Raw genomic sequence first — 18,631 nt, 5'->3', positions numbered from 1 at the left:
CTAATTATTTTAGCACCTATGATACATCTGAGCAAGGCATTTTGAGGAATACAAAGATATTCAAAAAGAGTCCCAGTCCTTAAGTTCAGTAAGAAGTCAACTTAACAGGGATGTAAAGAACAGATGGAAGTGAGTAACTAAAGCAAACTTAATTGACCCTGAAAAATAAGGAAGGATTCAGAGGACCTGAAAACCTATAGGGGTACCCTGAGATGGGAGAACAGCATTAACATCAGTCCAGAATAGGACAATCAAGCAAGCAGTAAAGCAATCATTCACTCAGTGCTCACATTAGTGCCAGCCTAAATATTTATGGACTACCCACATTGTGTTCCAGGCACACAGCTAGGATTACTCTGCTCTTTCAGTCCTCACAACACACTATTAGGGCCTTCTTGTGTTAATTCTCTTCCAAGATGAGCACACAGTATACAAGGAAACGTGCCCAAGATGACAGGGATATTCAGCAGCAACCCAAGGATTCAAACCAAACCTCTTAATCTCAACTCTGATGCTCACTCCCCTCATCTACTATTTTAGGTGGGAAATGAACTAGAATAAGTCAGACTGGTGAACACAGATGTCAATTATTATCAGTAAGGGAAAGATTCCAATGTGGAGGGATAAGTAAGTTTTAGGACTTCATGTAAGTGATACGTATGGCCTTGAACAAAATGAAACCAGTGTTTCCTGAGGAAAAGTTTTCATAGCCAAAAGCAAGATAGATGTTGAGAGATGAATTTCTGGTATTAGAGCAACCTGCTATTAAGTGATTTAACAAAGAAAAAAAGATATATGATAATGGCTAGAAAGAAAAAGGTAACAAAAGAGCTTACAACAGACTCTGAGACAGTGACAACAGAAAATATCAGTAATAAGTAAAATAAACGATACTTAGAAACAAATAAAACTCTTTAGCTGCAGATGGTATAGACAAGCCAATGAAATCTACAAAAAAGCTATTATAGTAAGTGAATTAATTTATTAAAGTTGTAAGATGTAAGATCAATATACAAAAATCAATTATTTCTGCATAGTAGCAATGAGCAATCAGAAGTGGAAATTTAAAAAATGCTCTCAAAAATTGTAACATACTCAATAAATGACAAAGATGTCTAAGACCTATACTTCGAAATTTCAAAACATTGCTAAGAAAAATTAACAAAGACCTAAATAAAAGAACCTAAATACTGTGTTTACAGATGAGAAGATTCAATACCGTTAAGAGGTCAATTCTCCTCCCTCCCCACCCCAAAATTCAATGTAGTCCCAAGCAAAATCCCAGCATGCTTTTTTTTTTTTGGTAGAAACTAACACATTAGTCCTAAAATTTATTTGGAAATGCAAAGGACCTAGAACAGCCAAAACAATTTTGAAAAAGAAAAATACAGTTGGAGGACTAACACTATCTGATTTTAAATTATAGTAAATCAAATCCTGTAGAAGAGGCATAAAGACGAGTATATCAAAAGAACAGAACAGAGGACTTCCTTGGTGGATCCAGTGGTTTAAGAATCTGCCTACATGGCAGGGGGATACGGGTTCCATCCCTGGTCTGGGAAGACTCCACATGCTGCAGAGAAACAAAATTCCTGGACCACAACTACTGAGCCAGCACTCTAGAGCCCGAAAGCCCACATGCCCTATAGCCTTGTGCTCTACAAGAGAAGCCACCACAATGAGAAGCCCCTGCACTCTGCAACTAGAAGAAGCCCATGCACAGCAACAAAGACCCAGGGCAGACATAAATAAATAAATAGACTAGAGTCCAGAAACAGACCCACACACACATGGACAACTGATCACTGGGAGCATGGAGTCTTAGCCACTGGACCACCAGGGAAGTCCCTGGACAACTAATTTTTGATGAAAGCGTAAGGGCAATCCAGCAGAGCAAGTTCAGCCTTTTCACAAAACTGCCACTGAAACTACACGTTCACTGCAAAAAAACTGAACTTTGATGTATACCTCACACCATATGAAAAATGAGCTAAAAAAGGATTAACAGACCCAAATGTAAAACCAAAACTATACAACTGCTAGCAGAAAGCATAAAAGAAAATCTCTGCAATCTTGGGTTAGGCAAATATTTCTTAAATATGACAACAAAAGCATTGCCCAGTCCATAAAAGAAAAAAATTGATAAACTGCACTTCAAAAAATTTATAAGCTTCTCCTCTTCAAAAAAAAAAAAATCACTAAGCGAACAAAAGGCTTCCCCGATGGTTCTCTGGTAAAGAATCTGCATGCCAATGCACAGACTTGGGTTCAATCCCTGGGTCAGGAAGATCCCCAGGAATTTGGGGAAGGGAATGGCAACCCACTCCAGTCATCTTACCTGGGAAATTCCATGGACAGAGAAGCCTGGAAGGCTACAGTCTATGGGGTTGCAAAGAGTTGAACACTATACTTAGCAACTAAATACCACTACCAAGAGAACAAAAAGACAAGCTATAGACTGGGAGAAAGTATCTGCAAACCATATATCTGATAAAGGACTTACACCCAGCATAAATAAGAACTCTCAAAATTCAATTTGTTAAAATGGGTAAAAGATTTAAACAGACATTTCACCATGGAAAAAATATGGATGGTAAACGTACATGAAAATATTTTGAAAAAATAGTTTGGCAATTTCTTGAATAGTTATACACTATCATATGATCCAGCCATGCCACTCCTATGTATTTACAAAGGTAGCCTTACTTACTTAAAATAGCCAAAAATTGCAAACAATTCAAGCTTCTATTAAGAGGTGAATAAATAAACAAATGATATATCCATACAAGTGAATACTACAACAATAAAAAGAAATGAACTACTGATACAACCAACAATATATTAAGATAGTTATGCTGAATGAATGAAGCCAGACAAGGAAGGAAGGAAAAGGAGGGAGAGAGCAAATATACTCAGTATTATTTTATTTACATAAAATATAAATATATATGTAAAATTCTAGCAAATGCAAACTCATCTATAAGCAGATTTGCCTGGAGGGGGAGGTACTCTTCTACAAAGAGGCACAAGAAAACTTTTGACAGTGATTGATATGTTCACTATCTTGATTGTGGTGAAAGTTTCACAGATATAACCATAAGAAAACTCAAACTGTACTCTTTAAACATGTATAGTTGATTGTATGTCCATTATACCTCCACTTCTTAAAAAGTAAAAGAACAAAACAAGGTACATGTAAGAAAAAAAGTCCATGGGGTCACAAAGAGTCAGACACGACTGAGCGACTGAACTGAACTGAAGGAAAAAAGTGATAAAAAGTTTTAAGAAAAGTCAGGAAGAAACACTGTTTGTTCAGGAGGGAGTGAGTAGATCCCTGAGGATTCCATGCAGTTAGAAACAGCTGGATATGAGAAGACAGTGAAACAAGCCAAACATCTTCTGCAGGCAGAGAGAAACATGCATATGAAACACAAAGAGGAATCATTCCTTGAGAAACAACAGAAGACAGAAGACAAGGCAGAAGGTGCTGGGCTAGCTCAATACCTCATTAATCTGTAACACGCTATTTACGGTGCATTCCCTTGGCCTGACAGCTTTTCAAAATGCAAAAGTCAGACTGCTCTCCTGGCTTATTTCACTGATAAATACAACTGAAAGAAGAGATCCCAACAAAGCCCACATCCTCTCACAAGTCCTGTCCAGACAATCAACTTGGCTCAGCTTGCTTTGAATGGTATTTCTCAAAAGAATCTAACATACCTTAAATAATTCATCTTAATATGCATTCAAGGAGACAGACAGTTTAACAAAAAATATCTGAAAATGACTTATATTTCTAAATTGCTTAAAGCAGGAGGAAAAGCTCATCTAAAATAAATCTTGTGTTAGAAATGTTAACAAAAATGTCACGTGCTAAACAGTCCAGTGAAAAGAACTAATAGACTGCTTACACTGCTATCTGGATCAGGAATCCAGTCCATACGCCCATGCCCCAACCTTCTACAGTAAATTCTAAATGCCACCTTCTCAATAAAGCCTTTCTAAGCCCTCTCCACAGTGTCCTCCCTTGACAGAATTAATTACACTTTTCTGCCCTCATAACTATACTTAAACAACAGTACTTAGTTCCTTGAGCTATTAGAGATTAAGTACTGCCCTACTCCTCAGTGTTCTATACAGAGTAGGTGCTAAAACAGAGAAAAGAGGAGTTTGATGGCTTAAGGCTAAAGGTGACAAGACCCAAACAGGCCTGAAAACCAAACTCATGGCTCAGCAGAGTTCTTTCTGGCTTCCCTTCATTAAGTGTGGTAATCGCAGCTTACTGGGGCTGAGGGGAAAGGTACATGGAGGTTCATTACACTAATCTGTCTATTCTATGTATGTTCAAAATTCTGCAATAAATTGTTAAAAAATAATAATAAAGAGTAGGTGAAGATAGGATCAAATCCTTTTTGCTCTTACTTTTGTACCTTTGAACTTCTTTTTTCCTTTAAATATGATCTTTGCCAGCCTCCTTCCTCTGTTGTCAACAGGTCCACTGGGTCATTAGGCATTTAACAAATGTTGGTTTGGAGGATAAAAGACAGACCCTTTGCACAGGCAGTGGAATTCCAAATGCTAGACTCTTGGCTCCACAATGTCTGATTCAGAAGAACTGCTGGGAGCTATTAGTTTAGCCTGCCCACCCAGGCATATGAAGACTCCTAGAGCTCCTTTTACACCACTCCCATATGCCTCTCATTTATGCCTACACAGTTTGTGTGCTTTCACTTAGCACAGGAACAGATCAGATCCAGTGTGACCACAGAAATTATTAGAAAGGTCCAAGGATGAGGAATCCAGAATGAAGCAGTTCAAATGTGGAACTGCAACAGAGCGAAATTTTTTCCTAGTGGGGCAATAATCCAACGAAAATGCATTTTCGAAATCCCCAGACACAAGATCAGGAGGCTATACAATAACAATATGTGTAGTATATGAGATACATGTTGGCCTAAATTAGAGCTTCTGTCATTCTGTATGCATATCTTGTGCTTTCCCACCTCTGAGCCTTTGCTAACATTCTCCCTTAATATGACTGCTTTCTTCTTTCTTGATACAAAGATAGTGGGAGTAATCTTATGCCTAGTTTTTTTCTTTTACTTTTTCTTAACTCACAACGAGAACACAGTAAACAGAGGAGATGGGAAGATGTCCTACAGTAATAAAACTAGAGTTTCCAGAGGAATGGAAGATTACTAAAAAGAACATGAATGTGAGAGAAATGTCATAATGTGAAAATAACTAAGCCGTGGGCAGTGCAAGTCGGGAGGTTGGGGGTGGGAGGAAAAAGATTAAAACACTTCCTCACACCAGTCAACTGGTGGCACCATGAGCCTAGATATGGATAATACCTTGGTACTGGATGCAACAGGCTAATTAAGTTTGGTTCTTGAGCAAATTCCTCAAGAGTGGACATGTGAAGGAAGACTGAACTTAGTTATATACAAAATTCTGGCAAAAAGGTGTAAGAATCACTTAAGAAGCAACTTGTAAGTCATAAAGTCCTAATTCTACACACAAGTATTGGGGGCAAAAATAAAACTTACACTTGCGTCAAAGGTTGATAAAGGGCTCATCTGAGAATCCTCTGATTCAAAGCAGAAGGAAAAGCACCCATCTGAACAAATCAAGCCAATCAAAAAGCCTGGATTCCACTCACGATCTACTCTTTGAAAGCCACCCTTCAAGACCTCATTCAGATGACATCTTCCACATGCAACTTTTACTGATTATCTCTTTTATTCCATTCATGTGTCCTCGTCTGAACCTGTCTCACTTACTTACTTAAATGCAGAGGCCATACACCTCTCACAAGGTATCAAGTTTCTTAAGACCTGAAAAATTTGTCTTCTGAAGAACTCCTAGCTCTCTGCCTTTCATGAAAACTATACTAACTATATTTTGTTTGCTTTTTAAAATCTGGACAAATCACATATATCCCAAACTCAGGAATAAAATTTAAATAATCAGTAAACACACACTTATTATAAAACATATACAAAGTAAATGATCTATAATAACTGTAGATAGGAGATAAAGGAGAACAATTTCAAAAGGCTCCTGGATTTAGCAAACTTTACTAAATATACATACAAAGAGGTAGTGGCTCAACAAGGTCCCGCAAGTCTTGTAATAACAACACAGCTGAAGACTTGAACAAGAAAGCAGCTTACTACCAACTGATCCTATAAAATTAGGAAACGCTGGGATGATCACACACTCAAATAATGGCAAGTGTGGAAATCTGCCTTATTCAAGTGTGGAGTTGTGTACCATTCAAATACACACCTGTACTCACTTGAGTATGTGGCTCTGTGGCCCAACTCTAATCCTAAATATTGCAGTGCTAGCTAGATGAGCAAAATGGAGAACTTTCTGAGTCTTCCAACCACAAAGAAGCAGACTTCGCTAAATTCCTCTCAAAACCATACTGAAAACACAGTCCTCTTTCACATGGAAATATGGCTTTAAGAGGTATACTTCCTATATTACAATCAATTTGAAATTTTTAATCAATAATGTATCAATATCCTGCAAGAAGCAAACTTATAACTCTGAAATTGGGTTGTTGACAATTTAAAACTTTCAGTTTTGATATAAGATAAATTTACTCATCAAATAGATGTTTTGATTTCATTAAAAAGCTATCTTTGGGAGTCCCAGGTGGCCTAGTGGTTAGGATTCAGCACTGTCACTGCCATGGCCTGGGTTTGATCCCTGGTTGGGGAACTGAGATCCTGCAAGCTGTGTCGCATAACCAAATATATATACATATTTTGTGTGTGTGTTAGTCACTCCGTCGTGTCCGACTCTTTACAACCCCACGAACTGTAGCCCGCCAGGCTTCTCTGTCCATGGAATTCTCCAGGCAAGAATCCTGGATATTCCACACCACTCCCCCAAAAAAAGCTATCTTTGGGGCAAAGACTAGAAATTTCTTCAAAGAAGATATATGAATGGACAATAAACACATGAAAGGATGCTCAACATTGTTAGCCATTAGGGAAATGCAAGTCAAAATGAGAATGTGACACCCCTTCCAACCCACTAGATGGCTATAATAAAGAAAAAGATAAGAACAAGTATTGGAGAGGATGTGGAGAAATTGGAATCCAAATATACTGCTAAAGGGAACGTTGGCTACATTTTCAAAGAGACCTGGCAGTTCCTCAAAAAGTTAAACACAGAATTACCATATAACTCAAGTAATTTCACTCCTAGGTATATATCCAAAAGAACAGAGAATGTGTGCCCATATAAAAACTCATATACAAATGTTTATAGCAACTCAATTCTTATTAGCCAGGAAGTTGAAACAAGCCAAATTCCATCAACTGATAAATATTTAAGTAAAAATGAGGCACAGCATATACTCATTATTCACAGTAGTTGTGTTCTGTAAAGCTATTGCAAACATTGAATTAGCAAATATCAAACCACTGCTTCTAGGGGAAATAAACACATGGTTAGGTTCCTTCGAGTCTCTGGTCAAAACATTTCCATCAATGGATCAATATATAGCCTTGTTTTATGTGTTTCTGTTTAAAGCCATCTGACTTAATACATTGTTGATTCACTAACATTGAACTCATTCCCAACAGCAATATTAACTCATGCCTGAACAAAGCTTATTTAACATACATCTATTTCCCTTAAGGCATATCGCAGTCTTCTTTTCCTTAGGAACACTACACAGCACTTCAGTGCTACACTTGGGGGCCATTTTAAACAGAAAAATTACCAACAGCAGAAAAATGTGAAAAATGTGGCACTAAATAGACCACAAAAAGAACTTGTTTGAAAAATAAAACAAACTTGTTTGCTGTATGAGAACTAAAGCAAGAAAGAAGGCAGAGTGTTATCATGCATGTTCAACTTCAACTGGGAATATGAGTGCTGGGCAACTCAAAATTTTCACTGTTCATGTCCAGAAATGACCACCTCATATTGATTTTTGGATACAAACATTTTAGCAAGTATGCAGTTTCACACATACAGAATCTGTGATTGATGAGGACTGACTGTGTATCATACAATGAATATTATTCAGTCATAAAAAGGAATGAAGTGCTAATATGCACTACAACATGGAAAAACAAAAACATGCTAAGTGAAAGAAGTCAGTCACAAAAACTGACAAAGTCACAAAATACTGTATTTTTCCCAATCTTAAATATTGACAAGTAATTCAGAAAAGAGTTATAATGCAAGCCAAAGAATGTTTCTAACACTTTATATGCAATGTTCACACAGGCAAATCCAGTGACAAAAAATAGATTAAGGGATGGGAAAGGGGGAAAATGCAGAGTGATTGTTAATGGGTATGGAGTTTCTTATGGGGATTATGAAAATGTCCCAGTATACAATGGCAATAGCTGCACAACCTTGTGCATATACTAAAATTCATTAAATTGTACACTTTAAAAGAGTATAGTATGTGAATTATATCTATTATAAAACTGTTAATGAAAAAACACTATTTCCTACATTATTTTCTGACTTACGCACAGCAATATGCTTATGACCTGCTTTTCAAATTAATACCAAAAGAAAAATTGTGCCTTATCATACAATTACTTGGGTATAACTTAACCAGTTCACTTCTAGCAAAGCAAGCCTAAAACTGGCCCTTCTCTAAGCACACACTTCTTTCCTATTAAGATAGAGCCTTGGGGTATTTTTGTTCGTTCTCTTTTCTTTTTTTTTTGCCCACTGCCTGTGGATAAGGAAAAAAAAAAACAAACCTAAAAATGAGTTTGCAACCAAAGGTTTTTTTACTTGAAAATGAGAACATTTATTTGCATGTTTGTAGCACATCCATCTAAAACAAGTTCCAGAAGAAACAACAGAGGGAGAGAAGTGTTACCGATTACTCAGGAACTCAGTCTGAAAACCCCTTAGATGTTACAAAGCCAATCCATGTAGATGGTTAACTTAAGCAACAGAGTAAGTAACTCACTTCTCTGTTCAAACCCTGATTCTGAATTCCAGCAAGTCACAGTGTTACGAAAAGGAGAACAAAAGAAGGAACATTTTTTAAGTCATCTAAAAGTCACCTTGTCTACCTAGATTCTACACTGGTTTAACCCAGTACATCTCAAATATTTAAGTACACACGAATCACTTGGGGAAATCTTATTAAAATGCAAATTCACTAGATCTGTGACACAGCCTGAGATTCTACATTTTTAAAAAGCTCCCAGGTGACAATGATGCTGCTAGCCTCAGCACAGGCAATGTGTATTTACTTTTCTCATGGCTAAGGTAAAGTTGATGTTGCCTGACCACTCTTGTCTAAAGTGAACAGGCATACAAACAGCCAGCTTCTGCAAAAGGCCTATCAATCCACCATGCATGCTCTTCATCAATCGGAGTTTCTTTTTCTTAATCACATTTAGGGATCTTCTTTGAATCTCGCAAATGTTGTTCACATAGATCTCTTAAACTGAGGTACATAAATATTAAGTTAAACCTTAGGTAGGAAGGAGCAAACTCCTGGCTCCCTTCATACAACCCAGTGGCATGATTCTTTCTGAAACAACACCAATACAGGCTCATTTTTAGATTGCAGTCTCAGATGAACTGAAATTATGTACATAACTAGTTGCTCCCTATATTCAGTTGGTTCATTCACTTTGCTAATTCTTTGTAAAATACCACTGGATTTGATCCACTTTTTCAGAATTACAAGTTACTTTGAATTTTAATCCAGTTCTCCAAGAAATCAGGCTCTGGTACTGAGGAATTATTTTCTCTAAGTCATAGTTTTGTTATCTGTGAAACAGAAATAATGCCTTGTAAGTCTATTCTAAGAATCTATGACTCTAGAGTTATTTCCTTTCCAATCTTTAGTGCTTGAGATCTATGACATTTTGCTTTATTTTGCTTACTTCCCAGTTCTCCAGAGAAAGGAGCCTGCATAAACTATATATAGACATTACTATATTTAACTATCCTTACAAGGAACTCTCAGAGAAGTTAATATGATGAACTGGAAATATCCTCAAGTAAGTAAAAACAAAAATAAAAACTAAAAAAATAAAACCTTAAATTATCTTTCTCAGTGCCAATCCCAAAAATAAACAAGCAGCCAAATGTACACTCTTTTGTCCACTTCGGTTGTTGCTGTCCTCCTGACCAAAGGCAACACATGTGTACAGGTAAAAGCTGTGCTTAAATGTACGTGACTGAAGAGAGCTATAGCTGAGGAAAAGCAGTCAATTACCTCTTCTCATAAGTCTCACCAGCTGTGTTTTCCTGATGACACAGAATCTGTCCACCTGCTCCCACAGATGGCACAGCTGCAGTTAAAGTGAAACACCTGGTTCTGTACACCCATTCCATGCAGCTTGCTATAACAACCCTAGTTACCAATCAGGCAAGCCCAGGTCAGCATTTTCATCTTATTGCCAAAATTAAAGACCAACATCATTCTTAACTATAAGATGTTAAAATACATTTTTCATATCCAAAACACAAATGCAACAATGTCAAAGAAGTTAAGAGTAATAATGCCAAAGAACTGTTATAAAGTGTGAAATCCTAGATTACAAATTTGGTTATCATTAACCACTTCCCAAACTACTTAATTCAGAGCAATTAAAGGAAGATAATCCCAGTAAAATGAGCTCATTATCTCCCAGCAGTCAGTGCGTTATATTAAGAATGGCTGTATCAGTGTACTCAATTAAGTAGTAAATGTACTCAATTAAGAGATAATGGCAAATAAACATGTGAAAAATGAGAATTTCTTCCTAGTTTTACACTTAAGAAACTTTACAATTGAGATTTTTTTATTCTCCCCATGGGACTTTAAATTAACTTAGGTGTGTATATGCTCAGTCACTCAGTCACGTCCAACTCTGTGATCCCACTCTGTACAGTCCATGGGGTCGCAAAGAGTCGGACACAGCTGAGAGACTTTCACTTTAACTTTACCACAATGTCCTAAATCAAAATAACTTTTCCTCCCCCTAATGCTTTCTCCATTTCGATTTGGATGGTCTTTATTAGGCTTAGATACTCTAAATCAGTATTTCTGAAAGTAGTCTTTAGACCACCTAAAAGAGAATTACTTAGGAAGCCTGATGAAAAAACGCAGATTCTTGACCTGATCCCAAACTCTGGAATTTAAATTTCTGGGAGGTGAAGTCCCAGAAGCTGCATTTAACAAGCTTGCCAGATGCCTGGGATGCACACCAAAGCGTACGTGGCATGTAGTTATTTTTTCCTCCTTAATCATTATTTTAATAAGCCTATATTTACTAGTTACTTGATATGTTTATTTGGGGGCAGATACCATGATTCATTGGAAGGGCTGATGCTGAAGCTGAAACTCCAATAGTTTGGCCACCTGAAGCGAAGAACTGACTCATCTGAAAAGACCCTGATGCTGGGAAAGATCAAAAGCAGGAGGAGAAGGGGACGAGAGGATGAGATGGTTGGATGGCATCACCGACTCAATGGACATGAGTTTGAGTAAACCTCGGGAGTTAGTGATGGACAGGGAGACCTGGCATGCTGCAGTCCATGGGGATGCAAAGAGTCAGACACAACTGAGAGACTGAACTGAACTGAACTGAACCATGACAAGCATCATATCCACCTTTTGCCTTTAATCCTTCCCTTTTAAGTTAGATATATATCCTCTTTTACAAACTAGGAAATTGACTCAGATCTCATGTGTGAGTGCTAAGTCTTTTCAGTCGTGTCCAATTCTTTGCAGCCCTATGGACTGTAGCTCACCAGGCTCCTCTATCCATGGGATTCACCAGGCAAGAATACTGGAGTGGGTTACTATGACCTCCCTCCAGGGGATCTTCCCAATCCAGGGATCGAAACCCCCGTCTCTTATGTCTCCTGCATTGGCAGTTGGGTTCTTTACCATTAGCTCCACCTGGGAAAAGGGGTTGGGGGTGGCAGTAGGATAAATCAGGAGTTTGAGATCAGCAGATACAAACTACTATATATAAAATAGATAAACAACAAGGTCCTACTGTCAGTATAGGAAACTATATTCAATATCTTGTAAAAAATTATAATGAAAAAGAATATATGTATAGCTGAATCACTTTACATAAACTAACACAACATTGTAAATCAACTATATTTCAATTTTTAAAAAATAAATAAATAAAAAGCAAAATGCATAATCTGTCATATGTATTAGTTTACACTGGTGAAAATAATCACCAAAATACCTTTATGGCATTAATGAGCTAAAAATGGCAAGATTCCTATGACAGGCCTGGGGAGTCTGATCCACCTGAAGCTTTCCATCTCTACGTCATCAATAGCAGAAAGGACCTATTTTCACTTCTAGCACTGTTCTATTTAGTTACAGGTTCATTAATTCCTTTTTCTACTACCAGACACATGGAGAGACATCATCTCCTACAACTACAGGTAACAGGTGCATCTGCAAGAGCCAACTGCTCCAAAATGGACGAGCCTGCACTTTCTGAGAAAGGGAAAAGGATCTGAATGGTTCTTGGCAACCTCAAGAAGCAACTGATCATATATTTGCCTTTTTTACAGAGCACTTGGAAAGTTCTCTGAGACGAAAGGTGTGATCACTTTAAAAGCATCTCACTACTAACACTGAACAAATCAATACTGAAAGCTGCAGTCATTCATAAAAATATGTTCCAACTACTTAAGATAGCAGAAGAGATAAATGGCTTTGCTCTTGTTTAAAGCAAAGGTCTGACAGAATGGTTTTGTGGACTGCTCATCTGACTGGAAATTACAAAGACTTCGCAAAATATTATGATTCCATTCATAAAAAAAATTATACATTCTTATGTATTACAGATGTCTGTAAAGGTATTCCAAAAAGTCTGGAAATACAAACTTTCAGTGATGAGGTGAAACGGAATTTTTACTTTTGACTGCAATTTGCTATAAATTTTTTATGAGAACGTCAAGTTACTTTTGTAAATTATCTTTCAAAAATTATATAATCATAATAAATTATCACAGATTCAGCATACCAGAGAAATGGAACATGGTAGCTAACAGAGTTAGTCTATATAATTCTGAGGAGTTCAGGTCCTGTCTCTACTACCTAAACAGAGAGACATGCTGAGTGTCAGTTCATTATCCATGCAGCCTCTGTTTTCTCAACTGTAAAGTGGGATATGGCAATAGTACAAATCACAGCCTGTTGTGAGCACTGAATAAAATAATCTATATGAAATCCTCATGTAAACCACTATTTTTCAATGTAGGTACAAATTACAAATATGTGATAAAACATAAAATAGTGGTTAAAGCTTTCTTTCTTCAAACAATTCACAATGTACTTAACAGTCATACAGATCTTCTAAGGTCAATATGATCATTTTACACAGAATAAAAGACAATATAAACTACGGTAGAGTAGATTAAATCTACAATGAGTCCATGGCTCAGATGTGTCCAACTCTTTGTGATCTTATGAACTGTAGCCCGCCAGGCTCCTCTGTCCATGGAATTTTCCAGGCAAGAATACTGGAATGGGTTGCCATTTCCTCCTCCAAATGATCTTCCAGACCTAGGGACTAAATCCATATCTCTTGCGTCTCCAGCATTGGCAGATGGATTCCTTCCCACTGACACCACCTGAGAAGTGCCGATTAAATCTATATAAAGTCTAATAAATTTCGGCCACAGATTTTGCAAAGAAGAATCCAGGAACTTTCTCGATAAATTCCTAATATATTACTTCATTGTCAAACAGCTCTCACAAAAACACCAGAAAAGTCTGCATAATCTAAATTCCAAATAATGAGCTTTACAAGCATTCATATGATAAAGAGAATTCATCTGTTCACTACAAAGGTCTTGTTAGGTCCAGTCTCTATTTTCATTCACCATTTTTTTTTAAGCTGAGCTGTATGGTTTGCAGGATCTTAGTTCTCCAACCAGGGAGTGAACCTGGCCTGGGCAGTAAAAGCACAGAGTCCTATCCACTAGACTGCCAGGGAATTTCCCACCATCTTATTCACATATCCTGCTGTCTACTCAACATCTCCAGTTGGATATTTAACAGATACCTCATATACAAAATGTCCCATTTCAAATTCTTGGTTCCCCATACCAGCCTAAACCTACCTGGGGGCTTCTACCACCTCCCCAGTCTTTCTCAAATCAGTAAAGATGCAGTTTAAGTCAATAATCTTGGAGTCATCCTTGACAACCACCCACCCACTGAGGCAAATTCTAGCCAAGCCACTGGGGCAAATTCTATCAGCTGCACCTTCAAAATATCCTGAATTCAACTATTTCTCCTTACCTCCCCCATTAATAAATATTCTGATACAAATCAACTTCCTTCTCTTGGCCCATAGCAATAATTTTTTTTGTTCTTATTTTTATTTATAATAGCTTCTGAATTTACAATCCTGCTTCCACCATTGCCATCAGTATTTTCTCCAAGAGGAGAATGAACTCTTTAAAAGATAGATAAAGGAGATCAAGTCTCCCCCTGCTCAAAACCCTCCAACAGTCTCCCACCTCATTTAGAAAATCCAAAATCCTTCCCTTGACTCTTAAGATCCCACATACTCTGGTCCCTGTTTACCTTCTGAGATTCTACCACTACTGCCCTTACAACGTTTTCCGTTTGTTGGGCAAACTGGCCTCCTTGCTGTTTCATGAACTTATCGAGCATGCTCCCTCCTCGGAGCTTTGACACTTGCTTCCCTTTGTCTGACTGCTCCTCTTCCAGATATCCACATGGCTAGCCTATTTTCTCCAGGTCTTTGCTCAAATAGCATTTGATCAGAGGAGTCTTTCCTCATCATCGCATCTAAATGCACTCCCCATCACCCTCCTCTCTCTAGCTAACACACTTAGTTAATACTTTATCATCACCTGAATATATTAATCAATTAATCAGTGATCAATGCAAAGAAATAGAGGAAAACAATAGAATGGGAAAAACTAGAGATCTCTTCAAGAAAAGTAGAGATACCAAGGGAAGATTTCATGCAAAGATGGGCACAATAAAGGGCAGAAGTAGTATGGACCTAACAGAAGCAGAAGATATTAAGACGAGGTGGCAAGAATACACAGAAGAACTGTACAAAAAAGATCTTCATGACCCAGATAACCACGATGGTGTGATCACTCACCTAGAACCAGACATCCTGGAATGCGAAGTCAAGTGGGCCTTAGGAAGAATCACTATGAACAAAGCTAGTAGAGGTGATGGAATTCCAGTTGAGCTATTGCAAATCCTAAAAGATGATGCTGTGAAAGTGCTGCACTCAATATGCCAGCAAATTTGGAAAACTCAGCAGTGGCCACAGGACCGGAAAAGGTCAGTTTTCATTCCAATCCCAAAGAAAGGCAATGCCAAAGAATGTTCAAACTACCACACAGTTGCCCTCATCTCACACACTAGCAAAGTAATGCTCAAAATTCTCCAAGCCAGGCTTCAACAATACATGAACCGTGAACTTCCAAATGTTCAAGCTGGATTTCAAAAAGGCAGAGGAACCAGAGATTGAATTGCCAACATCTGTTGTATTACAGAAAAAGCAAGAGAGTTCCAGAAAAACATCTACTTCTGTTTTATTCACTACGCAAAAGCCTTTGATTGGGTGGATCACACACAACAAACTGTGGAAAATTCTTCAAGAGATGGGAATACCAGACTACCTGACCTGCCTCCTGAGAAATCTGTATGCAGGTCAAGAAGCAAGAGTTAGAACTGGACATGGAACAGTAGACTGGTTCCAAATCGGGAAAGGAGAACGTCAAGGCTGTATATTGTCACCCTGCTTATTTAACTTCTATGCAGAATACATCATGAGAAATGCCAGGCTGGATGAAGCGCAAGCTGGAATCAAGATTGCTGGGAGAAATATCAATAACCTCAGATATGCAGATGACACTACACTTATGGCAGAAAGTGAAGAACTAAAGAGCCTCTTGATGAAAGTGAAAGAGCAGAGTGAAAAAGTTGGCTTAAAGCTCAACATTCAGAAAACTAAGATCATGGCATCCGGTCCCATCACTTCATGGCAAATAGATGGGGAAACAATAGAAACAGTGACAGATTTTATTTTGAGGGGGCTCCAAAATCACTGCAGATGATGGCTTCAGTCATGAAATTAAAAGATGCTTGCTCCTTGGAAGAAAAGCTATGATCAACCTAGACAGCCTATTAAAAAGCAGAGACATTACTTTGCCAACAAAAATCTGTCTAGTCAAATCTATGGTTTTTCCAGTAGTCATGTATGGATGTGAGAGTTGGACTATGAAGAAAGCTGAGTGCTGAAGAACTGATGCTTTTGAACTGTGGTGTTGGTCTTCTCCAACAAAGAGATTCAACCAGTCAACCCTAAAGGAAATCAGTCTTGAATTTCATTGGAAGGACTGATGCTGAAGCTGAAACTCCAATGCTTTGGCCACCTGATACAAAGAACTGACTCATTTGAAAAGACCCTGATGCTGGGAAAGACTGAAGGCGGGAGGAGAAGGGGACGACAAAGGATGAGATGGTTGGATGGCATCACCAACTCGATGGACATGAGTTTGAGTAAGCTCCAGGAGTTGGTAATGGACAGGGAAGCCTGGCATGCTGCAGTCCATGGGGCTGCAAAGAGTCAGACATGACTGAATGACTGAACTGAATATATTAAACATATTAATATATTAAATATATGAATATATTAAACACTGTGTTGGGGCTTCCCTGGTGGCTCAAGTGGTAAGAACCCACCTGTCAATGCAGGAGACACAGGTTTGATCCTTGGTCCAGGAAGATCCCACATGCCTCAGAGCAACTAAGCCCCTGTGCCACAACTACTGACCCTGTGCTCCAGAGCCCGGGAATAGCAACTACTGAAGCCTGCATGCCCGAAGAGCCTGTGCTCAGCAATAGAAGTCACTGAAATGAGAAGCCTGCACGCCACAACAGAGAGAAGCCCATGTAGGAACAGAGACCTAGCACAGCCAATTAAATATATAAAATTCTACATGCATGTATAAATATATTTTTCATCAAACTCTTTGAGAGGACTTCCTTTTGTTCACTACTGTACCCCTGACACCTGTACAAAGTAGGACTCAGCAAATGTTAAAAGACTGGTGAGGATGTAAAAAAATGAAATTCACATAGATTGCTGACACAAGTATAAATGGTGCAACATCTCTGGAAAACCTTTTGGCAGTATACACACTCAATGACCTTCCAACTCCACTCCTAGGCATGTACCTAACAAAAAGTCATACACACATATACCCAAAGACACAGAAGAATATTCTTTGGAGCATTATTCCTAACAGCCAAAAACTGGAAATAATCAAATGTCCATCAACAACAGAGTGGATAAACTGCAGTGTATTTTTATGGTGGAATTCTATACAGCAATAAGAAAAAACTATTGACACAAGAACATGGGTCATTACTGCTGAACAAAAGAAGCCAGACAGAATATACAATATATGATTCTTATTTACATAACGTTCCTTTTTTTAAAAAAAAAAAAGAAGACAAAGCTGATGAATGGTAATAGAGGTCAGGATACTGGTTACCCTGGGAGAGGGAGGGATAGTATCTGGCAGGTGAGAGGTGGGTTTCTGAAGTAGCTGCTCTTAACATTCTGTTTTTTGATCTGGAAAGCACAAGTATGATCACTTTATGAAAATTTATTGAGCTGTACATTTATGATTTGTGAATTTTTTAATAAAAAAGTTTACCAAAAAAGGGAAAGCTACAGGAAAAAAGAAACATTATTAAGCTATCTTCCAAACAGTTCATGATTCCATTCATCTTTTTTTTCCCCTCCTTTGTTTGGTTGCACCATAAGGCTTATGGGAATCTCAGTTCCTCAACCAGGGATCAAACCCATGTCTGCTGCAGTGGAAGCACAGAGTCTTCCAGGGAATTCCCTCCACTTATCTTTTAAACATCTTTTTGTTAACAGCCAAAAGCAAATTTATTTTCATTTAAAACATAACTCAAGATTAGGTGATTAGTTAAAGCCACATCTTCATTCACCTATAAACTGGAGTCCAAGTGTTAAGAAAATCAACCTAAAGATCCTTTCTCACTACACAATACTGTTAGTATCTAATTAGATACAAGGACCTATTCAAATGAGAAAAATTTACTCATCTGTTACTGACAGACCTTTCCCCAATGGTTTCCATTTTCTAATGTCAGCATTCAGGGTAAGTTTAATAAAACCTTTGGCCCTGTTTTCTTCCTTAATCTGTGGGACCAAAATCAGTGTCATGTTCTAATTTATAATTGGCATCAACTATCTGCCTGTTTTCCCTATAATTGAGAAGCGGGTTCACATGTAAACAGTACTGATCTCACAAATGCATAAACATACAAAGAGATCCTTTCCTTAAAATAAATCTGTGCTCCACACATGGCCAAACCCTTGCACAATAAATTAACTCTTCAGCAGCCTCCAAGCTAAAAAACTGAAGTGAAACCAATTAAGCCCTAATGGGATCCCAATTTCTTATTTCTGAAAGAAGTCTTAATAGATCCCTCTAAGTTTATAATCTTTATCAACCATCCAGATAATCCTGTTAGACTTAGTTCCAAATCTGCATATCTGAAAATGTGCTACAATCAAAAAAGCTTTGATTACTGCATTTACAGCTTTCACTGCCACAACCA

The 18,631-nt window shown here is 37.9% G+C and overlaps 1 protein-coding gene across 12 annotated transcripts in view; it reads right to left on the bottom strand.

Moving 5' to 3' along the window:
* Nucleotides 1-18,631, bottom strand: part of CBFA2T2 (CBFA2/RUNX1 partner transcriptional co-repressor 2) — a 141,973-nt gene that overhangs the window by 107,454 nt on the left and 15,888 nt on the right. The gene's annotated exons all lie outside the window — the stretch shown is intronic.

The sequence above is a fragment of the Giraffa tippelskirchi genome, chromosome 13, assembly GCF_054371585.1.
Source record: "Giraffa tippelskirchi isolate mGirTip1 chromosome 13, T2T-mGirTip1v1.2.pri, whole genome shotgun sequence".
Lineage (NCBI taxonomy): Eukaryota > Metazoa > Chordata > Mammalia > Artiodactyla > Giraffidae > Giraffa > Giraffa tippelskirchi.
The sequence above is the reverse complement of the archived record's forward strand: the minus strand, read 5'-3'. Positions and strand labels throughout refer to the sequence as shown.